Source organism: Hyperolius riggenbachi, chromosome 4 (assembly GCF_040937935.1).
Source record: "Hyperolius riggenbachi isolate aHypRig1 chromosome 4, aHypRig1.pri, whole genome shotgun sequence".
NCBI lineage: Eukaryota > Metazoa > Chordata > Amphibia > Anura > Hyperoliidae > Hyperolius > Hyperolius riggenbachi.
Genome location: NC_090649.1, coordinates 424,175,560 through 424,201,651, shown reverse-complemented (window position 1 = coordinate 424,201,651; position 26,092 = coordinate 424,175,560).

Sequence of the window (26,092 nt, the reverse complement as noted above, 5' to 3'; positions counted from 1 at the left end):
GCGGATGTTAGTGCACGCAGAGCTAATTAAGGGGCACTAAGAGGCTTTTCACTCCGGTGCTAACACTTAGTGCCGGTTAGTGAATCAAGCCCACTGTGGTTTACTGTGCAGGCAGGGCCATAAACTCACAGGCACAGTATGGCCATTCTCGAGCACAAACGGGAGTGTGGCCACGAGAACATATCTGACACGCTCTTGTTGGATATGTTCAGACTCAGAGGTTCCAAGCGTGGCAGTGGTGGAGACTAGGAGGACACAGGAAGCCTCTGGACCATCCAGAGGCTTCCCTCTACCTAGGTAAGTATATGTCTTTTTGGTTTTCATCTATCCGTTCACTTTAAGTAATGGCCACTAAAGACTCCCTTGGGTGAGAATGTAGTGTGTGTACGTCCCAATATGTTGGTGAGAGATCCGACACGCAAGATCATCTTGTACAGACTGATGCTATTGTTCTTTCCCTCGCTTTGCCATCTCCATTGTTTATCGTAAATCATTCGTCCCCCTCCATAGTGACAGAACACGTCGCTAGCCAAAAGCCTGAGGGATCTTGTCCTGATCACCGCATGACGGTAAACTGAAGTGTGTACCCAGCTTAAACTTCAGCCTAAACAAACATACTGTCAACAAGTTACATTAGTTATGTTAATTAAAATAGATAGGTAATATAATCTCTTACCCACCCTGTTTTAAAAGAACAGGCAAATGTTTGTGATTCATGGGGGCTGCCATCTTTGTCATGGGGGTAGCCATCTTTTTGGTTGAAAGGAGGTGACAGGGAGCAGGAGACACAGTTCCAACCGTCCTGTGTCCTGATCACCCCTCCCAGCTGCACACCCTAGGCTTCAAATGTCAAATTCAAAATGTAAAAAAAAAAAAAAAATTGCACCCAAACAGCGGAACGAGAACAACAACATCAGAAATCCCATCATGCTTTGCACAGCATCAGGGGAAAAAAGCCCGTGCAGTTTTCTTCTGTGCAGCTAAAAATGAGGCTTGTATAAGAGAAACAAAGTTCTGATGCTGTGAAACTGTTAAAGAAACACCAAGCCTTTTCAGTGCTGCTGAGTCCATTTTTAGTCTGGAGGTTCACTTTAAATCTACTGCTTCTGACCTGCTTACTTATTTCTGACCTTATACTTCAGTACACCCTAACTGCCCCTTCCACTGACCTAAAATCACTTTCTCAATAATAACTCCTTCACAAGTGTTCTTAAATTGTACCTGAGATATAAAAAAATAAAAATATATATACACATACCTGGGGCTTCCTCCGGCTCTCTCCACGCAAATCGATCCCTCCATTCTCCTCCACCTCCTGGATTGTCTGCAATTTTACCCTGAAAGTCCTTCAGTCGGGGGCCAGTCGGCGCAGGTGCAGTCTTTCTGAGCGCGCTCCCCAGTCGTGCTCCCATCACTGGGAGTGTTCTGCGTCTTTTTGGCACAAGCTGTCATTGTGTTTACCTGCAGCTGAATTATCAGATTTTGCTAACAATTACTGTTTCATGAGACCCTACCCTAGCTAAGTTCTCCCTGGTGTCAATAAGTATTCCCACCTACCAAAACCCAGCATAATCACCCTGATGCCTAGACACATCTACGGTAAAACCTATATTACATACTCTTCCTTAACCCTATTCCCGGACATGAACAGTAGTAAACTCCACAGTGCTAAACAATATTTCCCCATCAAACAAAGCATAACTCCTAAATATTATCCCCTATAACGTTTCTTCCCTCCTCCCCACAAAAGAAAAAAGAAAACTTGCAGGACCTCATAGAGTTAAGTATTATTCTCACTTCAACATGTTTGGTGAAACCAAAGGAGCGCCATAGTAAGAAGGTACTGCAGCCAAGGTGTAAGAACACAAACTGTCCAAAAATTTGATAGTATGGAAGGAACGGATTGATGATATTGAGGATTAAAACCAAGTAAAATTGTCCAATGATAATACAGAGGATCACTCCATTTATGATGCTCTTGGGTTGGGGTACTTGGAGGGGGCCTGGGTGGGGTGGAATCAGTCTTCTGTCTACTTATTTCCTTCCTTTTCCTTCTTATTCCATCTCTTCTGGGTTTCAGGTTTCAGTTTACAATACTTCAATAAAACTGTGAATTGAACTGTGTGAACTGTGTTCAAAATAATGAATGGCAGGGATTTAGGCCAGAAAGCATAAGGGGACATTTCGTAATTATTGAGGACTGCTATTATGTACTCCTATACATCATCTAGGGATTGTTCCTATTGCTTAGAGTAATAATGCTGGGTGCCTAGCCACACATTCCAGGCACTGATGTAATTTATACTAACCTGTCATTTTAAGATTGAAGTTGCAGCCTTGATTAACAAGGCTTCTCCGCTGATTATGGTGGCTGGGATAGGTATGATGTTTTAATTGCTAAATGTCAGTGTTGTCCTATTACCCCTGACCTTTATGAGTTGCACGCAAAGTCAGTTTAATTCATGCTGTGTTTGTTGTAATAGAATTAAAGTGCAGCTTCACAACAAAAAATCAAAGATCCAGTACTGGGAACATCAGGCTGAAGTTACAGCCACCTGTGTAATTTCAGCACAGCCCACTGGACAGCACACTTGGTCCTTCATCGATTTTAAGAAGGCAAATTCACATTTAGCTCATCTTTTTGGTGTGAGTGGCTTTTCAGCTGGATGGTCCATTTAATACCTAAGAGTACCTAAACTTAAAATGCTCTGTCTTAACCACTTCAGCCTATCGGGACGACTATAGTCATTCAGATAGGAACCGCTTAAGTCTAACTGGACGAATGTACGCATTCAGTGTTTGAGCAGGGGGTGCGCACGGTATTTCCGTTTCAGCGGTTGGGAAAGGTAAGTGAGGCTTCCCGAACCAATCGCATTGCTTGTAAAGAATGGACATTACCCCAATCAGGGGCCATGTCCATTCATAGAAACCAAAGTAAAGAAAAAAAATTTAAACACTTCCTGGTAAATCAGGATTGTGTTTCTGGCATCATTTAGTGGTGAAAAGTTAAACTGCAGACACACCATACATTGAATAAAAGAAATAATAAAATGAATCACTTCCAAAGCCCCCCCTTCTCACCAGAGTAACCAAGCAAACACATAAAATAAATAAATAAAAAAACAGTAAAAATTCCATTAATAGTTGCCTTAGGGACTCTTTATTTTTTTCTATGTGTGTCATGAGGGTATATCACTGTTATTTTAGTATATAAGGGCTTGCAATTGACAGGATACAAAAAAAAAAACCCAAAACAGAAAAAATACACCTTTAATTCCAAATGTTATATTGCCGCCATACAATGTACTAGGGACATAATTGAAATGTAGTGATGGCCGGGACTAAGGTGCAAATAAAATGGGTGGGTTTTATTTATAGTAACATTGCTTATTTAACCACTTAAGTACCAGCAGCCCCTGCCTCCTTAAAGACCAGAGACCGCTGGTACCAGAAATGGTGGAATACCTACCAATTGCCGCACATACCCACTGCAACCGCGCTCCACGCCGCACTTTGGGAACCACAGGCCACCCACTCTGCTGTGTCTATGCTGGCAGAGTTCCTATGAGACGGTCAGGAGCCGCTTTCATTGGCTCCTGACTGTGTGATCAATGTAAGCCAATGGAAGTTGCTTACATTCATAGACAGGGTCAGGAGCCAATGAAATAGCCTTCTGACCGGCTCACAGGGCTCTGCAGATATAGAGACCAGGGCCGGATTTCTGCAAAGGCCACAAAGGTCACGGTCTAGGGCGGAAAAAAATCAGAAGGATAAAAGGGCGGCAGGACCTGAGAGAGATAAGAGGCTGCATGTCAAAATAAATCATTTCTCCTGCTCCGAAGCGCCCTGGCTTTGCTGCACACAGTCAGAATTCCAGAGCTCCATGTATTTTCCTTACTTCGTGGTGTGCGATGAGACAGTGCTATCTACTGAACATACAAGCTTCAGTTTATTGCCAGGGGTGAGAGAAACATGGATCACAATGTAGACAATTTCTGATCCAGTAAAAGTAAACATTTTAACAGAATTATTTCCACTTTACAACTCAAGCTGGGCTAAACAATGTATTGCTGGTCAGACTCTGTTAATGACTTGAGCCATTCCTTCTCCTCTCTCCCCCTGGATTGTAAATCTTAAACAGAAAGAGAAGGGTTTTTTTTCCTTAGAGAGATTTATGGCAGCCCCTTCTAAGCTAAATCTTAACCCCTTGCTGGCTCATTTTAAAGGCAGCAGTAGTCTAGTATGAGATAGACAACTTCTCTATAATTATAATTGCAAATGTACTGTTGTATACTTTTCTATTGTTACATTCTGCTTTGTATACCAAAAGTAATAACATACACTAAAAATTAAAAAAATATATATTTGTACCGTGTTGGCAAACAGTAAAAAAACACCTGTGAAAGAATCAGTACAATAAATACTATAAAATAAATGCAACAGATCTGTGATTACAGAAGAGCAGAGAGGGAGATGAATGCCGCTCTGCTACTTCATGCCTGGTACACACCATGCAATTTGCCATCAGATAGATGGGTTCAAATTAATTATTTCTGACAGGTGTAATCTGATTTCTGATCATTTTTCTAATCGACTTTGTATAAGTGATCGGAAAATCGATTCAACCCATCTATCTGGTGCGTACCAGGCATTAGGGACTCACTGCTCTAACAGGAAAAACAATCATTCATCATTTTTCAGAGAGAAAACATTCATAGGTATCCTGCAAACAAGTGATCGTTAAGGCTCATACACACATCAGACTATAGTCTTTGGAAAAAGAAAGATCACAGTCCAATCTTACCACCCTTCATGTAGTATGAGAGCCATACCTTCACAGTCTTTTCTATGGAGCTGAACTCCCCATCAGAAAAAATCTTTGCAAGATTCTGCACACACAGATGCTGTACAGACACAAAAGATCAGTATCTGCAAAAGATCTGTTCCTGCCACAGATCCGTTCCTGCAAATTGCATTCATAGTCTATGAGATCTGTAGATCATCATACACACCTTGTTTAACTGACATTTATCTGCAGATCAGACAATCATCTGCAGATCTGAAAATCCATCCTGGTGGATCGGATCTGCAGATGAATGTCTGTTAAACAAGGTGTGTATGATGATCTGCAGATATCATAGACTATGAATGCATTTTGCAGGAACAGATCTTTTGCAGATACTGATCTTTTGAATGTGCACAGCATCTTTGTGTGCAGCATCTTGCAAAGATTTCTGTCTGATGGGGAGTTCAGCTCCATAGAATAGACTGTGTAGGTATGGCTCTCATACTACATGGAAGGGGGTAAAATTGGTCTGTGATCTTTCATTTTCCTAAAGGCTCATACACACATCAGACCACAGTCTTTGGGTTCATATAGACGTACGATAAAGATCGTTCGTTACGAACGATTCGTGACGTTTACACGATATTCAAATTAGACGGAAAAGATCGTTCGTAATGAACGATTGTGTACACACGTGAACGATATAAGTATAAAGTACTGAACGACGAACGATTAAAAAATGCGTGCGGAAACGGAAGTGACGTTATGACAGGCAATAAGAACATGCGTTATCGGACGATCTTTGTACACACTGCAACGATTGAACGATTATCTTTCGAAAAAATCCGCCGGGTTGGATCGGTCGGATTGAACGATAACGGTCGTTATCGTCCCAAAAAACGACCGTTGGAAAATTTGGAGCGCACGATTATCGGTCCAATTGTCGTTATCGTTCGTTTTTGAACGATTGTTATCGTACGTGTGTACTCAGCTTTTGGAAAATGAAAGATCACAGACCAATTTTACCCCCTTCCATGGAGTATGAGAGCCATACCTACACAGTCTATTCTATGGAGCTGAACTCCCCATCAGATAAAAATCTTTGCAAGATGCTGAACACGTTCAAAAGATCAATATCTGCAAAAGATCTGTTCCTGCAAAAGATCCGTTCCTGCAAAATGCATTCATAGGGCTGGTGCACACCAAAACCCGCTAGCAGATCCGCAAAATGCTAGCAGATTTTTAAACGCTTTTTTTTATTTTTATGAGGCGTTTTGCTAGCGTTTTGCGGATTGCTGCTGCGGTTTTCAGTATAGTAGATTTCATATATTGTTACAGTAAAGCTGTTACTGAACAGCTTCTGTAACAAAAACGCCTGCAAAACCGCTCTGAAGTGCCGTTTTTCAGAGCGGTTTGCGTTTTTCCTATACTTAACATTGAGGCATAAACGCACCCGCAATCCAAAAAATGCCTCACCCAGGCATTTTTCGTTTCTGCAAAACGCCCCCCGCTCTGGTGTGCACCACCCCATTGAGATACATTGACCAAGCAGATCCGCAGCCGCAAGCGGATCTGAAAACGCCCAAAAAGCCGCTCGGTGTGCACCAGCCCTAAGTCTATGATATCTGCAGATCCTCATACACACCTTGTTTAACAGACAATTATCTGCAGATCAGACAATCATCTGCAGATCTGAAGATCCATCCTGGTGGATCTGATCTGCAGATGAATGTTTGTTAAACAAGGTGTGTATGAGGATCTGCAGATATCATAGACTATGAATGCATTTTGCAGAAACGGATCTTTTGCAGGAACAGATCTTTTGCAGATACTGATCTGTTGCATGTGCACAGCATCTTTGTGTGCAGCATCTTGCAAAGATTTCTATCTGATGGGGAGTTCAGCTCAATAGAATAGACTTTGTAGGTATGGCCCTCATACTACATGGAAGGGGGTAAAATTGGTCTGTGATCCTTCATTTTCCAAAGACTATGGTCTGATGTGTGTATGCACCCTGAGTGTGTGTGTGTGTGGGGGGGGGGGGGGGGGGCGGTTGGTGGTACCGGGCCTAGGGCACTGGGAAGTCCAAATCCGGCCCTGATAGAGACGGCAGAGTGAGTGAGCTGCTGCGGGGAGACAGCAGCGAGATTGGCGGGAGTGACGAGAGTGGCGAGAATGCGTTGTGTCAGTGAGTTGAAATCTACACCCTGGCAGCCACAGCAGCATCAAAATAGGGCATAGATTTCAATTAGCATTGTCCTTAAATGGTTAAAACTATAGGGGATGGAATTGGAGAAATAGTATAATTTTTTATTTTTTTCTTGCATTTGCCTATAAAATGCATAGAAAATAAAGTAATTACTGAAAACCAGTATCGCTTACAAAAAGCTTAATTTGTGTAAAAAAAAAAAACAAGAGAAGCAGTGTGAGAAGCAGTGTGTAACGATCGGTGTCAGCACGCAGAGAGAATCTGATTATTGGTGATCTGCAGTAACACCAAGAATACAGATATATACCTGATTATTGATGATCTGCAGAATAACCGATAATACAGATATATTACTAACCTCTGAACACCTATGTATATAAGAGTGTTTGGTGTAAAAGTAATACTTTGAGAAACACACCTGATGAGCAGGTGATCTTAGGCAGTATAGGCAATACTGCTTTAGAGAGTACAGGAACCTTCCAGCAGCCTGAGACTCTCCAAAGGGTGGAGTCAGGCTAGAGGTAGGAAGGACCAGAGGGTGAGTGACACCAGAAGGTGGATGTCACTATCTGATCCGGAGACTATCTCTTAAGGGGAGAGATAGCTCTCGAGGTCGGGCAAGCCAGGTCGGCAACACACGGACAGACAAAGTACAAAAAAAGAAAGCTGATACGGTATCCAAGGCAAGCAGGGTTTGGCAACGGAATATCAGATATGCGAGGTACCGAATCAGAGATCAGAGGAGTAGTCAGGAAAGCAATAAGTCATAACAGATATCAAACAATGCCTAGTCTGGGTGTGAGGTCTGTTGTCTCTACACCCCGGAACTAGACTGATGTATAACAAGTTCCCTAATCTGGGTGTGAGGTCTGTGGTCTCTACACCCTGGAACTAGTCTGATGTATAACAAGTTCCCTAATCTGGGTGTGAGGTCCGTGGTCTCTACACCCCGGAACTAGTCTGATGTATAACAAGTTCCCTAATCTGGGTGTGAGGTCCGTGGTCTCTACACCCCGGAACTTGTCTGATGTATAACAAGTTCCCTAATCTGGGTGTGAGGTCCATGGTCTCTACTCCCTGGAACTAGTCTGATGTATAACAGAATGATAACACAAGTTCCCTAGTCTGGGTGTGAGGTCCGTGGTCTCTACACCCTGGAACTAGTCTGAAGTATAACAGAATGATAACACAAGTTCCCTAGTCTGGGTGTGAGGTCCGTGGTCTCTACACCCTGGAACTAGTCTGATGTATAACAGAATGATAACACAAGTTCCCTAGTCTGGGTGTGAGGTCCGTGGTCTCTACACCCTGGAACTAGTCTGATGTATAACAGAATGATAACACAAGTTCCCTAGTCTGGGTGTGAGGTCCGTGGTCTCTACACCCTGGAACTAGTCTGATGTAATAACAGAATGATAACACAAGTTCCCTATTCTGGGTGTGAGGTCCGTGGTCTCTACACCCTGGAACTAGTCTAACATATAACAGAGCAATAATACAAGTTAACTGGCTCAGTGTGAATTCCCAGGTCCTCCTGGTTCAAACACACTGTTGGATCTGACTAAGGTCTGAGTGCTCTCACGTAGTGTTCGTAGTGTGACTGGGCAGCAGTAACTATATATGGAGTAGTGCTTTCTGGCGCCACCCCTAAGTGATCAACCAATAGTTACCAGCTCTGGGGTCAGCTGATCCCCCCTTGCCCATCATAAAAGTTCTGCCTCTCACTCTCAGCGCACGCGCGCGTATTCCTAAGCCTGTGTGAACTAACAGACTCAGCCACACCAGACACACGCTGCTGTGTGCAAACCGCCGCGCTGGACGCGGAACCAGCCGCCTTGCTGTCAATACATGCGGTGGCTTTTCCGCGTTCTGCCATGTTACCAGACGCACGCTTCCTCGTGCAAACCACCGCATAGGACGCGGAATCAGCCGCCTTGCTATCAGCACACGCGGCGGCTTTTCCGCGTTCTCTCACACAGTGATAAAGTTATGGCCAAATGAATGGGGGGAGTGCTGACCGGTAAAAATGGCTTTTGGCGTTAAGGTAAAATAGCCTGTAGGCTGAAGTAGTTAATGAGGAAGATGGGGGGGGGGATCTGGGGGTTAAATACTCAACTGTATCCGGGTCACAGGTGGCCCTCCACCCTCCTCCTTGGCTGTACAGTTGCAGTCATGTTTCCGAAAGACTGACAAAGCACTTCAGAAGCCTCCGCCTGTGTCACCGTGGCCCCCTCCCTGCCCTTTCATACTCCATCATTAAGACGGAGCCTGTCATGACAAAGCTGAATTATTAAGTTATTAAGTTTCCTTCTGTTTTAAGAAGGCAAATCACACCAAGCATTCCCATTTTTAGTAGGAGGGCTTTTCGGTCTCTTTTGGCCCCCTATACATTCCTAGTGGTTTGGGTCACCCAGAGCTGCTTGGTTAGTTTGTTGTACTGGTACAAGCCCTATCCCGCAGAGCCATATCACACCCTGCTATGTACTGAGGAGGACCAAAAGTCCAAAACAGGCTGTCTACATGTGGGGTTGATGTGGCTGTGTAAAATGTAATGCTATTGGCTTATTATACACCAGCAGTTCTGGATGTTAGCCTGGCTACAGGGGCATAAAGAGATAATTTGCATATTCAGTAGTAGTGCATTGTGTATAAACACAAATGTTCACTTAAATGGGCACTACAGCAAAAAACTGTTAAATTTAAAATATGTGCAAACATATAAATAAGAAGTACATTTTTTCCAGAGTAAAATGAGCCATAAATTACTTTTCTCCTATAATGCTGTCACTTACAGTAGGCAGTAGGAATCTGTCAGAAGTGACAGGTTTTGGGCTAGTCCATCTCTTCATAGGGGATTCTCAGCAAGGCTTTTATTCTTTATAAAGATATTCCCTAAAAAGGATTTAAACAATGATGCTGGCCAGCTTCTCTGCTTGCTACACAGTTTTTGGCAGTTGGACAGAGCAACTGCCATTCACTAAGTGCTTTTGAAAATAAATATATCCCTGAGAATCCCCTATAAAGAGATGGACTAGTCCAAAACCTGTCGCTTCTGTCAGATTTCTACTACCTACTGTAAGTGACAGCATTATAGGAGAAAAGTAAATTATGGCTCATTTTACTCTGGAAAAAAATGTACTTCTTATTTGTATATGTTTGCACATATTTTAAATTTTACAGTTTTTCGCTGTAGTGCCCCTTTAAAGCTGAATTATTGCAAGTTTCCTTCTTATTTAAGAAGGCAAATCACACCCCAAATCACACCAAGCATCAGTTTTAGCCTAGGTACTATTTAAGTACACCTGAAGTGAGGTAAAAAAAAAAACAGTTTGATACTTGAGGGATAATTCTGCATTCTCTGATTGGTTCATCAACTTGGAAGTATTTAGTCAATCAGAAAATACAAAAAATGACAAAAAAAGACCTCTTTAAAATAGGAATTTCTGCGGATTTGGAAAACGGCATTTCCGACCATCCCTACAAAGCACTAAGAGGAAAAAAGTCATGCACAAGCACCTTACTTATGCACGCCACTTCTAGCTTTATTTCGCACATACTATTGAGTGACGATTGAGAGACTACAAGAAATCAGCTCTAGAAGGAAACAAAAGTGTCAGTTAGGGCTGGTGCACAACTAGACCGCTTCTGAGCGCTTTTCAAAACGCTAGCACTTTAAAAAAAAAAAGTGATTGGCTAATGTATCTGAATGGGAAGGATCACACCAGAGTGATGTGATTTTTTTCCCAAATGCAAATGCAGGTCCTGCAGCATTCCTGAGGTGATTCCACCACAATGTTAAGTATAAGAAAGTGGAAAATCGCTCTAAAAAGCGCTAGAACAGAGCGATCTTTAACCACTTCACCACTGAGGGGTTTTACCCCCTGACCACCAGAGCAATTTTCACCTTTCAGCGCTCCTTACATTCATTCGTCTATAACTTTATCATTACTTATCGCAATGAAATGAACTATATCTTGTTTTTTCCGCCACCAATTAGGCTTTCTTTAGGTGGGACATTATGCCAAGAATTATTTTTTTCTAAATGTGTTTTAATGGGAAAATAGGAAAAATGTGGGGGAAAAAAAATTATTTTTCAGTTTTCGGCCATTATAGTTTTTAAATAATGCATGCTACTGTAATTAAAACCCATGAAATTTATGTGCCCTTTTGTCCTGGTTATAAAACCGTTTAAATTATGTCCCTATCACAATGTTTGGCGCCAATATTTCATTTGGAAATAAAGGTGCATTTTTTTCAGTTTTGCGTCCATCCCTAATTACAAGCCCATAGTTTATAAAGTAACAGTGTTATACCCTCTTGACTTAAATATTTAAAAAGTTCAGTCCCTAAGGTAACTAATTATGTATTTTTTTTAATTGTAAATTTTTGAATTTTTTTTTAATTACAAAAAAAAAAAAAATGGGGAGTGTGGGAGGTAATGAGTTAATTTTTTGTGTAAAAGTCATTTATTTGTATGTGAAAAATGTGTAGGGTGTAGTTTACTATTTGGCCACAAGATGGCCACAGTAACTTTTTGCTTTATTGCGACCTCCAAGCCTCCTTCCGGAAGCTTGGAGGAAGAATAAGGAGGCTGGACACGTGAGTTTCTTCTCACAATGATCGCGCTGCCCATAGGAGAGCAGCGGGTCATTGTGGGGCTTAGATCAACGAACGGGAATGGATTTTCCCGTTCATTGATCTCCGGGCGAGCGGGCGGCGGCGGTTTTACTAGCGGCGGGCGGCGTGTTTACGAGCGGGAGCGCGGACAGCGTCGGGAACGCGGAAAGTACGTGTTTCTCCGTCCCTGGTTTTTAAAGGATGGAAAAAGGGGCGGAGAAATACGTACGCGCGGGGGTAAAGTGGTTAAAGCATTTTTTTTTTTTTTACAAAAGCTGTACGCTTGCAGCTGTACCGTAAAAAAATAAAAAAATGCTACACCAAAACGCTCCAAAAATCGCTAAGCACATGCCTAGAATCGCTTCGAAAAATCACTTCTAAAAACGCTGAGTGTTTGTGACTACGCTAGCGCTTTTAGGTGTGCTCCAGCCCTTACTTTTTATGATGCCACTTTTATGTAAATCCGTGTCAGCACGTCCCACACCCAGCCTGCATTGTTTGTGTCAGCAGTGCAGCACCCTTAGGCCTCGCTCACACCTAAAATCGCTAACCACTAGAGATTTGCTTTAGCGTTTTCCGTGGATGATTTTTTTTCCACGACTTAACGCGGAAAAATCACTGTACAAATTTGCGTTTTTGGAGCGATCGTGATTAGCATTTCTATATATGCTAATGGCGATCGTTCCAAAATCGCTGGAAAAATGCTGCATGTAACGCATTTGCGATTAGCGATAATCACGGAACGCCCGCAATTAGCGAGAATCACTCGAGTGTGAACACTGCCATAGACTTAAATAGCACTAGCGTTTTTAAATAATGCTAGCGCTTTAGCGATTAGCTGGAATTGCACGATTCCTGCTTGGGTGTAAATGAGCCCATAGGGTCCTATCTATACAAAAGGAGATTTAACTAACCAGTTCCTCTGCAAATATGTTACATCTATCATACTCGCCTTGTTTATACATAATGAAAAGCGAATTAAGAGCTGTTTGCGCAGAAGATCAAATTAACTCTATTAGCTTGGTCATTAAACTGTATAACCAGAAATAAGGCAGTTCTGCTTTCCCATGTGCCCTGGCTGAAATTCATCAGGTTATTATTATTATTATTATTATTATAAATCATTTACAGTATATCTTGGAATGAAGATTTATACAATACCAGGGGCAAACCCAGGATTTTCAAGGGGGGGATTCCTGAAAGGTCTCCCTCAGCCACGCACAATACAGTATAATAATATGGTAGGACTTCATGCTAGGTATACATAATGCAATTTCCCATCCAACTGCCGACCAACAACAGGATCGATCAGGTGCAATTTGAATACAGATAATAATGAGGACAGCCGACATTGGTAATGAAGAGGAAAGTGAAGCATTCACACAGCAGGGCACAGGGCTGTGCTCATACCTGACTCTGTTAAGTTCCCAAGAGCTGCTCTATGCTCTATACACACGCTGCTGCTCCATGCTCTGTACACATGCTGCTGCTCCATGCTCTGTACACACACTACTGCTCCATGCTCTGTACACATGTGCTGCTCCATGCTCTGTACACACACTACTCCTCCATGCTCTGTACACACGCTGCTGTTCCATGCTCTGTACACATGTGCTGCTATATGCTCTGTACACACGCCACTGCTACATCCAAAGTTATCTGTAGCAGGGAAAGAAATGGGCAGTGCTGTGAACTTCAGGATGACATGTCTGCAGATATTCGGGTGTCTCAACTTGTGCCCGTCCCCAGACACTGCACCGGCCCTGGTCTGAGGGGGGATTCTGGACAGTTGTAATCCCCCCCCCCCCCCCCGCGCGTTGGCCTTTGTATACAGTATATGAGTGCCCTTTCTCCTTTCTTTCTTTGCCTTTGTTACATCTGTACATCCAAATGCTTATGCAGAAAGGTGGTCATTTCTGCCCCTTCTCGCCTCCAGGCTGCGGCAGCCACCGGATGCCCGCTTCGTGTGTGTGGTCTGACTGCCTGGGGCTGGGTTCCGATGCTGCCGGCCCGCCGTAGCTGCGATCCCCCATGGCACTTTGCCGCAGTGCGTCCTCGTGTCCATGCCTGCATGCATGCGAGAAGAATCGAAGAAGTGTGCTGTTGCTGCTGGCTCCTGGAAGAATGTGCCTGACTGACTGGAGAGCTGCAGCTTGCAAGCCAGGGTTCACAATGTCCTCTCTGGTGTTGAGGGGGGTTTCTTGAAGCCTCACTCTTCCTGCCATATAAACCCATAAAGTGACAGTGGAGACCTGGAGGGGGCCTGCAATATAAACCCTGAAAGTGACCCTGTGGGGGGAGGGAGGATGCATGATAGATGAACTTGCAGTCTGCTATTTAAACCTCAAAAGTGACCCTGTAGTGCGGACGACGACTGGTTTAGATAGTCTTCATGTTCATCCTGCATGCATATCTGGAGTCTTTCCCAACTACATGGTCACTTTTAGGGTTTAAATAGCAGGCTGCAAGTTCATCTTGCATGCATAGCCCCCCTTCCACAGGATCAATTTAGGGTTTATATAGCAGGCTGGAACCTGAGACGAGAATGATTATTAGGAACACCTGTTCAATTTCTCATTAATGCAGTTATCTAATCAACCAATCACATGGCAGCTGCTTCAATGTATTTAGGGGTGTGGTGCTGGTCAAGACAATCTCCTGAACTCCAAACTGAATGTCAGAATGGGAAAGAAAGGTGATTCAAGCAATTTTGAGCAAGGCATGGTTGATGGTGCCAGATGGGCCGGTCTGAGTATTTTACAATCTGATCAGTTACTGGGATTTTCACACACAACCATTTCTAGGGTTTACAAAGAATGGTGTGAAAAGGGAAAAACATCCAGTATGCGGCAGTCCTGTGGGTGAAAATGCCTTGTTGATGCTAGAGGCCAGAGGAGAATGGGCCGTCTGATTCAAGCTGATAGAAGAGCAACGTTGACTGCCAATTGGGCATTGTTTAAATGCCACGGGCTACCTGAGCATTGTTTCTGACCTTGTCCATCCCTTCATGACCACCATGTACTCATCCTCTGATAGCTACTTTCAGCAGGATAAATCACCATGTCACAAAGCTAAAATCATTTCAAATTGGTTTCTTGAACATGATGAGTTCACTGTACTAAAATGGCCCCCACAGTCACCAGATCTCAACCCAATAGAGCATCTTTGGGATGTGATGGAACGGGAGCTTCGTGGCCTCGATGTGCATCGCACAAATCTCCATCAACTGCAAGATGCTATCCTATCAATATGGACCCACATATCTAAAGAATGCTTTCAGCACCTTGTTGAATCAATGCCATGTAGAATTAAGGCAGTTCTGAGGGCAAAAGGGAGTCAAACACCGTATTAGTATGGTGTTCCTAATAATCCTTTAGGTGAGTGTATTTGTCCAGTGTAGTTGTGAAGAGTGCACCACTAGTTTGTTACCACATGAGGCACATGTAGTATCATTTTAACCATGACAAGTTGTAGAATACAGTTTGATGTGTCTTAAAGGGGAACTCCAGTGAAAATAATGAACAAAAGTGCTTAATTTTTACAATAATTATGTATAAATAGTTTAGTGAGTGTTTGCCCACTGTAAAATCTTTTCTCTCCCTGATTTACATTCTGACATTGATCATATGGTGACATTTTTACTGCTGGCAGGTGATGTCAGTGGAAGTAGCTGCTGCTTGCTTTTTTGGCAGTTGGAAACAGCTGTTATTTCCCACAATGCAACAAGACTCCCACAGTGTGATGTCAGCATCATGGTCCTGACATCACACTGTGGGAGGGGTTTTAACACAATATCAGCCATACAGAGCCCCCTGAAGATCTGCTTGAGAAAAGGTGAAGATTTCTCATGGGAAAGGGGGTATCAGCTACTGATTGGGATGACGTTTAATCCTTGGTCACGGTTTCTCTTTAAAGCTTGGACCCACGTCACATAAAAAATAGGTAGGGACAAACTCAATCCAACATCAAAAAGTAATTTTCAAAATGATGATCAAACTTGGGAAAGTTTTAGCAAAACTACAAGAGACATATGTGGTAACATTTTAACTGAGATAAGTAATAGCATAGAGTATAGAGAGAGTTTTTGGGCTGAGGCCCATGTCTTGTGTAATATTTTTAGTCACAAAGTGAATCAAAAGCAATTTAATTTTCATGTATTCTGTACCAAAATAAAAGACTTGTAAAATGAAAACAAATTGACAGAAAATAAAAGAAGAAACATACAGTACATTGTTACCTTAGTAACTTGGATTTTTAGATATGTATGTCATGACGGTTTATTACTATTAATTTTGCAAATAAGGTGCTGTAATCATCGATAACGTACAGTGAGAAAGCAGCAAGCACAATACGCAAAAAGACACCTTTATTTCCAAATACAATATTGTCACCATACAGTGTACTAAGAACATAATCTAAATGTTTTAATAACCAGGATGGATAAGCAAATAAAATTTGTGGATTTTACTTATAGATAGCACTGTTTATTGTAAAGCTATAATGGATGTAAATAGAGAAATAGTGTGTTTTTTCTATTTTAACCTTATTTTCCCTTTAAAATGCATAGAAAATAAGATAATTAATAAACAAAATTTTCATACACAAAAAGCCTAATTTGTCTTGAAAAAAGCAATATATAGATCATTTAGGTGTGATAAGTAGTAATAAAGTTAATAGCGAATGAATGGGAGCAACGCTGATATGTGAAAATTGCTCTCGTCCTAAAGTGGTTAAGCCCCCTTGAGGCCACTTGTCAGATGAATTACAACACTTGCGCAGCACTAATACATGTTTACAGCAGTTTATAAATTGAAATAGAATTTCCCTGTTTTCTAAATTAGACACAGGTGTAATGATTAGCCAAGCTACCTAAGTTATACAATGCCCCATAGAAAACCTTACACAAATAATCAGTTTTAAGCAGAATTGATGGTGTGTAATATTTACAGTAGATTAAACTGAACAATGTGTCGGTTTATTTATAAATGCAGCCAGAGAGGAAGAAATCAATGATCAGCATGGATTGTAAGGAAGTACACTACAATGTTTCAATCATTTATACTGGAAGTTTTGAGCAGAGTCTGAGGCCGGGCACTATGCCAGGCACTACTCAGCATATTCAAGGGATTTTCTGGGGTATATTTCATTGCTATTGTACTTCCAGCTCATCCTATTTATTAACTAGGTAGGCTTCCTGTCTTACACCCTTGTACTGCAAGCTAGGATATGTGCTTTTTGATCTTACAGTTAATTGTAGTCTCCTACAATGGATCAGAATCCTGATAAAATTATCTGGAAAATCTAAGATCACATAATGCTAGTCTGCAGAAATAAAGGAAGGTGAAAAATATAGGGAACCTTCTTAGTTTCTAAACAGGAGTAGCTGGAAGTACAATAGCAATGAAAGATTCTTACCCAGGGCTGGGCCGAGGCAGAGGCGAGAGAGGCTCCAGCCTTAGGGCGCAGGGTAGGAGGGGGTGCACAACTCACTCTGTTATCGTACCCCTATTGTGTTTGAAGCAAAGAAAATTAAGAAAAGGGGATACATGGCAGTGACTGAAAGCCAGATAACTAGAGATTATGATGTTGGGGCCCTGGGGAGCCTCTTAGTCTAATAGCAATCAGTGTGTGATGGCTGGGTGGGAGGGATGGAGGGGCGCACTTTGGTGTCTCTGCCTTGGGTGCTGGAGGACCTTGTCCCAGCTCTGTACTTACCTAATTGCCCATACCTCCCAACTTTTGTAGCCAGGAAAAAGGGACACGACCCACTCCTTGCCACACCTCCATCCACACCTCAATGGTCATGGGATACTGTAAGGCGGAGCCATTTGACATAACCCAGCCAGCGGTGTGACCTCTCTCTGAAAAAGACCTAAATACTAAAAAGACATGAGACATGACAACATACGGTAGATATTTTCCACAGTAACCATTTAGATTATATTTAAAGGGAACCAAGGGTGAGAGACATATGGAGGCTGACATATTTATTTCCTTTAACCACCCTGGCGTTCTGATTAAATCGCCAGGGTGGCTGCGGGAGGGTTTTTTTTAAATAAAAAAAAAACTATTTCATGCAGCCAACTGAAAGTTGGCTGCATGAAAGCCCACTAGAGGGCGCTCCGGAGGCGTTCTTCCGATCGCCTCCGGCGCCCAGAATAAACAAGGAAGGCCGCAATGAGCGGCCTTCCTTGTTTTGCTTACATCGTCGCCATAGCGACGAGCGGAGTGACGTCATCGACGTCAGCCGACGTCCTGACGTCAGCCGCCTCCGATCCAGCCCTTAGCGCTGGCCGGAACTTTTTGTTCCGGCTACGCTGGGCTCAGGCGGCTGGGGGGACCCTCTTTCGCCGCTGCTCGCGGCGGATCGCCGCAGAGCGGCGGCGATCAGGCAGCACACGCGGCTGGCAAAGTGCCGGCTGCGTGTGCTGCTTTTTATTTGACAAAAATCGGCCCAGCAGGGCCTGAGCGGCAGCCTCTGGCGGTGTTGGACGAGCTGAGCTCGTCCAGACCGCTCAGCAGGTTAAGAGCGTATTCCTATTGGGTGTGGCGTCCATTTCCGAATCGGACGCAGCACCCATGATGCTGCAAAGCCGCAGCCGAATCGCTATAGCCATGCCATGTTATAGGGATTCAGGTGCCTAGTACGGAAAACTGCTGCATGCCATCCAGAAATGTACTGGCATTCAATTAGGATGGCAAACTACTATCCGGCTCTTGTGTGGAGACACAATGGCTATCATTCATAAAAGTGAGTTCGGTAACAAAAATCTGTGCGGGAAAATACCGCTTTCGGTATTTTAGACTTCTGTGTGCTCATTCATAAAAATGTTGCCAATTGCGATAGCAGTGCGGTGATTTACCGAACTAGGCTGGCTCTAGGTTGGCGTAACAGGAGAAGCTGCCTGGGTCCTTTCGTGCGCTGCTGTCACTGCTGCTGCTTGGGAGGTCTGTCTCCATTAACTTAAATGTATTCCACATGCTTATCGCTACTTCCAAGGGAGCAGTATTCCCCGTCCGCATACCGCTTGCTCTAATCTTTATGAATTGACATTTTGTTACATTTGTTAAGATAATCACCGCACAAGGTGGTAATTTATCGCTCTGCTCGGGAATGTCAGCTTTTCATGTGGAAACAGCCTTTATGAATACACATTTTGCTATGTGCTCGGTAAAGTAAGCTGTTTTCAGCATTTCCGCATGCGGGAATGCTTTATGAATGATAGCCATTGCGTATTCAGACTTAGTGGAAATGGGAACATACAAAGGAACCTGAAGTCTGTTAAAACTAAAAAAACAGATACCTAAGGAGGAGGAAGGCTCTGGGTCCTATAGAGCCTTCCTCCTCCTACGGTCCCCTCATTCCAGGACTGTCTCCCCCGTTAGCAATCTCTGACCGGGTATGCCCAGTACAGAACCACCCATTTTCGAGAGGACTCAGGCACCTGAAGAATTCCGAAGCCTCCCACAGTGAGAGATTTGGACGGGTAACACAGCACTGGAATGAGGGGACCGTGAGAAGGATCTATAAGCAGAGTTCCCCAACCCTGTCCTCAAGGCTCACCAACAGTACATGCTTTGCAGAAAACCACAAATATGCACAAGTGAGGTAATTAGTGTCGCAGCCAAGCTGATTAACTACCTCTGTGGATTTCTACAAAACATGCACTGTTGGTGGGCCTTGAGGACAGGGTTGGAGAACACTGCATATAGGACCCATACCCTTCCCTCTCTTTAGGTAAGTATCTGGGTTTTTTTTTTTAATTTCTAAATAGACTTCAGGTTCACTTTAAATAATGTACATTGCCTGGCTGTCCTGCTGATCCAAATGCACAATAAGATCGATAGTCCTGTTCCACCCCTCAATATAGCCTCACGCAATTTCCACCACAATACAGAATACTGGGTTTTATATGAACAAGGTATCTGTTTATTCTTTAATCAGTGATATCTTCAAAGTTGCGGACTAAACGTATGGACATCAATACAGAATTCAAAATCACATGAGAGACTGCCTGACACGTGTTTCACGGCCAAAAAGCCGCTTCCTCAGATGCACACTGTGTATAACATTAACTGTGGACCATATGAAGCCGCAATATGTATTCAAAAGAGGCTGAGCATTCAGCGACGATTCCATTCGCGGTATACGCGTCTATGGACTAAAGGAGGCGGCATCTGACCCAGTCATGTAGGTATTCTGTCCTGCTGATCCACCGCCTGTAATACTTAGCCTTAGACCCTAAACAAGCATGAAGATCGGATATTTCTGACAATCTGACATGCTACAGGTGACTAGCTGCATGCTACAGATGTGTGATTCAGACACTACTGACCAGAAAGATCAGCTGGACTGCCAGGCAACTGGTATTGTTTAAATATGGAAATAAATAAGGCAGCCTCCACATGTCTCTCACAGAGACATGTGGAGAACATGCAGGGAGAGTAGACACACAAACAGGGAATTCCTGACATGGCTGTGGGTAGGCGGTTCGTATCTGCGCTGCGTAATATGTTGGCGCTTTATAAATACAATAAATAAATAAATAAATAAATAATAAATAATCTTCAGGCAGTCACAGGATTCCCTGCCTTTGCAGGGGAAAAAAGTGCGTCTTATACAATGGAAATATATATAATGGTATATATTACCATTTAAAGTAAGCCTGAACAGAAAAATTAAAGTCAAAATAAACATACACAGGTCATACTAACCTCTCGTGTAGTCTACTCCTCAATCTCTTGCTCCTGTCCAGCGGCCTGTTTGTCCGCTGCCATTTTACAAATGGCAATGACCCTGTAACAGCTTCTGGGTCAGCACACTGTTAAACTGTAACATCTCCCACTTGAGCCATAGGGAAACATGGACATTACCTTGCACATCAGTTGTCCTTTCAGCTATAACTGACAGCAACTGATATATAACTGACAGCAACTGACATATTTCAGTTCTGACAAAATCTTATTACAATTGGAAAGGATCATTTTTAGAAGAAAATGGTGAGTTACTGAGAGGAACTGACGGCGAGGTAAGTATGTAATATTCATTTTTTTGATACATCATGAAGTTTATTTTAAAGACTTTTACTCAGTTCAGGTTCCTTACAAGAAAATAAGGGTCTTTTCAGTTTTCCTTTCACTCAGCATAAATGTTTATCGAATTCCGATACTAACAGAGGCCCTACCCAATATTAGTATAGCCTTCCTATTAAAGTATTCTGTGAATGTAGATATTATATAAACACATTATATTTACACTGTGTGACATATTAATACTATTGGTTTTGCACCGTACGCGTTATACCGTTTACAGTGAGTACACTTCAGAGCGTAGGATTCGCACCACATTATTAACTTGGAAATAGCTCTCCAAAATCTATGTTATTAAATAGCCTGCCACACTTTCCACCTACAACTATTCTTTAGAGTGCTTTTTCAATAACATTCTTCTGACCTTCCAGCCTTCCCTCTTTAATAGCTATGAAAATAGCCTGACACCTGCAGCTCTGGCCTTAAAATGTGTTATTATATAAGATTGTATAACAAGTACTTACATTTCAATATAAAGCATATATTTTTTTCTTCATTTGGACTGGGCTGCTGCTTGCGGGGAAATTTCAGCTCATCATAAACCATTCGTTTCGCTTTAAAGTATCACAGAAGGTCATGTCAACTGTTAATACTGAGGGGTAAAACGGGTGACTAACACCTGTTAACATTTCAGGATTTTCTCTAACTTGTTTTAAAGAGGAACTGCAGTGAAAATAACGTAATGGAAAAAAGTGCTTAACCCAATGAGGACCGGCATTTAAACTTCCCTTAAAGGCCAGAGTGATTTATTTTTTAAAGGTGGCGCCAGTATAGATAGGTACATGGGTACATGGGCATAGGTATCCCCAGTATAGATATGGGTAGTTAGGCATAGGTGTCCCGAGTATAGATAGGTGTCCTCAGTATAGGCAGCGGGCATTACTCACCTCCCCAGCTCCAGCGAAGAGCAGCTCTCCCCGCCTCCTCTCTCCCAGGCATCCAGCCTTGCACTGTTATAAGTTCCGGGTCCGGGCTTGATGACATCATCAAGCCTGGACCGGACACTAGAGGCAGAGCAAGGATGGATGCCGGGCAGAGCAGAGCGAAAGCGCCGATCGCTGGGGAAACGTCAGGAGAGGTGAGTCCAGTCCTCTTCCCTCATTCTGCTTCAGTGATCACTATGATCATCAGCGATCGTAGTGATCACATGGTCAGGGGTCAATCGCCATGGCTCCTGATCAGTGAGGGGAGATGTCAGCTGTCATACGACAGCTTAATCTCCCCTCTTGGGTGCGTGTGATCGGGTCGGGGGCAGCAGGACTCCAAGGACATTACAGTTACGTCCTGTCACCAGCAGGCAGCCACACAGAGGATGTAACTGTAAAGGTCCTTGGTCCCAAAGGGGATAGCTTTAACAATAATTATTTATAAATTATTTTGTCAGTGTTTGCCCATTTTTAAATCTCTCTTCTCCCTGATTTATATTCTGAAATGTATAATGTGGCGACATCTTTACTGGTGGCAGGTGAGGTCTGTGGAAGGAGATACAATATAGGAAAAGCAAGATCCCCTAAAAAACACCGCACCACACAAGGTCTTACCAAAAAATATACAAATGAGCTTTATTGTACTAATCAGTTACACAGAAAGATATAAAAACATTTAAAACCAGGATGTCCAGGTATACACATATATTGTAATATAATAATCGATATACATGTCAAATCAATAATGCCCAACCCTTCCTCAACTCCAGGTATAGAAAATAGTAAGGTATGAGGTGAGTAAAGTGCTCTGTGCCAACAATGAAAGTGCTAAGTAAATACCACAAGGTAATAAAGTGCATAGTACGTGAGGTGGTAGAGAAAATATAGTGCAGTTGATGAGTGCCACTGAATAACAGGTAAGATGCAAACAGGGATCCAGCCGGATCGAAACAACAGTGAAAAAAACGTGGAGGAGCCGAAGAGGAGCGTGAAAGAGTAGGACTCACCCAACACAGCAAACGAGAGGAAGGGCTGTGTAGCCTCAACGCTGCTATACCTGGAGTCAGGGACGGATCTAGGGGGGGGCGAGCGGGTCTCTTGCCCCAGGCGCAGTTTGTTAAATTCTTAAAAAGGCGCCAAAACTGGATAGGGAAAGGCAGTTTAGGCACCAAAACCTGACCTTTAGGCGCCAAAACTGGATGAGGAATGGCAGTTTAGGCGCCAAAACCTGACCTTTATGCACCAAAACTGAATGGGGAATGGCAGTTTAGGCGCCAAAACCTGACCTTGCCCCAGGCGCAATTTGGTCTAGATCCGTCCCTGCCTGGAGTTGAGTAAGGGTTGGGCATTATTGATTTGACATGTATATCGATTATTATATTACAATATATGTGTATACCTGGACATCCTGGTTTAAAAGTTTTTATATCTTTCTGTGTAACTGATTAGTATAATAAAGCTAATCTGTATATTTTTTGGTAACACCTTGTGTGGTGCGGTGTTTTTTTAGGGGATCTTGCTTTTCCTGTATTGTACCTTTAGTGTTTGAGGATCCCTTTTCTGCACACACTAATACCACTATATGACTGTTTGAGCTTAAACATGTTTTGAGTACTGGTGCTGCCCCCCCCCCCCCATCTGTGGAAGGAGATGCTGCTTTTTTTGGCAGTTGGAAACAGCTGTTATTTCCCACAATGCAACAAGGCTCCCGCAGTGTGATGTCAGTACTTAGGTGCTGACATCATACTGTAGGAGGGGTTTCACCAGAATATTAGCAATACAGAGCCCCCCGATGATAAAGATAAAGAATTCTTTAGTTGCCATTTCCCACAGTGCAACAAGATTCACAGACGGGAAACCGTCAGGGTCATGGCAATGACATCACACTGTGGGAGGGGTTTCCCCATAATATCAGCCACACAGACATCCCTGATTCACTATTCGAGAAAAGGTAATGATTTCTAGTGGGAAAGGGAGTATCAGCTACTTATTGGGAGGAAGTTCAATCCTCAGTTACAGTTCCTCCTTAAAGCAAGTGGCTGAGAGAAAGTGGTTATTACATTTCATAGCCCAGTTCTATGGAAGCAGTTTTCGGAGTTGAGGAAAGATTTATAGCGACCATTACCACAACAAATTCAAGAAAACTATTTTTGTTTAATTCATGTGAGCAATTCCCCTTTGCCGTTAAGGAAAGAATTGCACTTTTCCAGTGCTCCTCGATGATTTTCCAGAGAAGTATAATGGGAACAGTCGGCCATAAAAATACCTTTAAGCAGAAGTGTGTGAGGAGCATAGTGTAATTGTGGCACAATGGCTAGCATTTAACATCGGGCTCATTCATCCCATGTGTCAGGGCATACTGGCTGCTCCCTGTTATTGATGCTCAATTGTTCCTTATCGCCGCATGAATAGACATCCACAAATCACTGGCTGCTTCAGGTTTAATTTCTGTTTACCACTAACTCAGGACTATGGATCATATTTAATGCATGAAGCAACACGTACCCAAGACAGTGCAAAACTACCCTGGCTGCAGCAAGTGGATGTCGTTCTTAAAAAGGAACTGTAACCAAGGATTGAACTTCATCCCAATCAGTAGTTGATACGCCCTTTTCCCATGAGACATATTTATATTTTCTCAAGTAGATCATCGGGGAAGGAGGGTGGGGGGTCTGTATGGCTGATATTGTGGTGAAACCCCTCCCACAGTGTGATGTCAGGACCTAGGTCTTGACAATTTCCTGTCTGTGAACCTTGTTGCTTTGTGGGAAATAACAGCTGTTTTCAACTGCCAAGCAACCTCTATCTCCCTCTGTGCATTTGTATATCTATAAAAAAAAAACTTTTAGACTATTGCAATGTTAGTGGGTGTGGTTATAAATAATGCCAGTTGGTGCTGTCTAGTTTTTTCCATGTCTGCCAGTAGTAAAGATGATGATGTGCAGGCTGATTGTGGATCAAATAACATGAACAAATTACTGTATTTTTTGGACTATAAGACTCACTTTTTCTCCCCCAAAAGTAGGGGAAAAAAGTCACTGCGTCTTATAGTCCAATGCAGGGAGTTCCGGACTTGTTAACGACTGCCAATTCAAACTTTCAACCCACCACAATGTCGGGGACTCTTTGTACTTTGCCCATGCAGAGAAGGACACAGGCCAAACTGAGGACACAGGGGGACACAAAGAGGCATAGAGAAGGACACAAGGAGGACAGAGACAGACACATAGGGGACACAGGAGGACACAAGAGGGACAAAGGAAGACACAAGATGCCCTTTCACAATGGATGCACCAGGTTTAGTATATATTTTTCCCCTGGTTTTTGTTCTCTAAACCTAGGTGCAACTTGTGGTCAGGAGCGTCTTATAGTCCGAAAAATACGGTACACGACAAATACCAATCATTTCTTGATCTCTCTTCTATTTTTTAACTTCTCACTTTGCAATGTATTGATTTATTTTTTCCCCCTTTTTCACTAAAGTTCCTCTGGGTACTCCAGGAGTGAAAGATATCGGGTACTTTTCTGCAGGGCTCATGTTTTCTTTCCATTGCTCCACCTATTTGGAGGATTCTGCAACCAATGGCAGTCACAACTTAGGGAAAGAACAGAGTATGGCCGATCAGAAATGGGTTAATAATATTTTATTACCAAATATCAGGGTGCTCGGATAGCCCTTTTCAAAATCTGGATTGACCCAGATCCAGATACTGTGGAAGTCACTTACTTACCAATACACCAAGATTTCAAAAATAAGTCAGGAGATGCAAAGAAAAAACAACTTATGGCTTTATTCAAAAATAGCACATGTATACATGAGGGAAACCCAGATAAGCCTAGCAAAAGGGTCAAGGCAGTTTAAGGTTTCTGCTTCAACTTCCGCTGTGCACCAGTTCTTATACCCCGAATTACGTGGTCATGATGTAATTTACTAGTCCAATAATAATATATGTCTCTGAGGGTCTTCTTCTTTCACTCCAAGAGGGCGGAGAATTCTCACAGCCTTGCACCTGGTCTTGACTACAGCACACAATCTCTCCGGCATCCTGCTCCCATAGTTACTTTCAAGGCCTTTACTTGCGTGACTCGAATCATCCCCTGATGGGAGGTTGCAGTATCAGGCACGCCATATCTGTTTAGAAATTCCTGAGAAGACAAAAACTCACACAGTACCAGGTCTTAGCTAAAGCATGTCTACAGAGAAAGAATCTGAGACTAACTTTAAAGGGTAACCCTATTCATCTGAATCATCTGTGTTACATTAGCCTTATTAAACATTGGTGTCACCTTATATCTATTAAGTGCATATATATGAAACTTGGATTAACATACAGCTATGACATTAACATACCCCCCTGTTGCACATATATATGTATAAGGTGGCAAGGGGTTCAACTACATAGACTTGAAACACTTCTTCAATAATAGAAGCTAGCAGTCGCTTTCATCGTAGCCTTGTAGCAT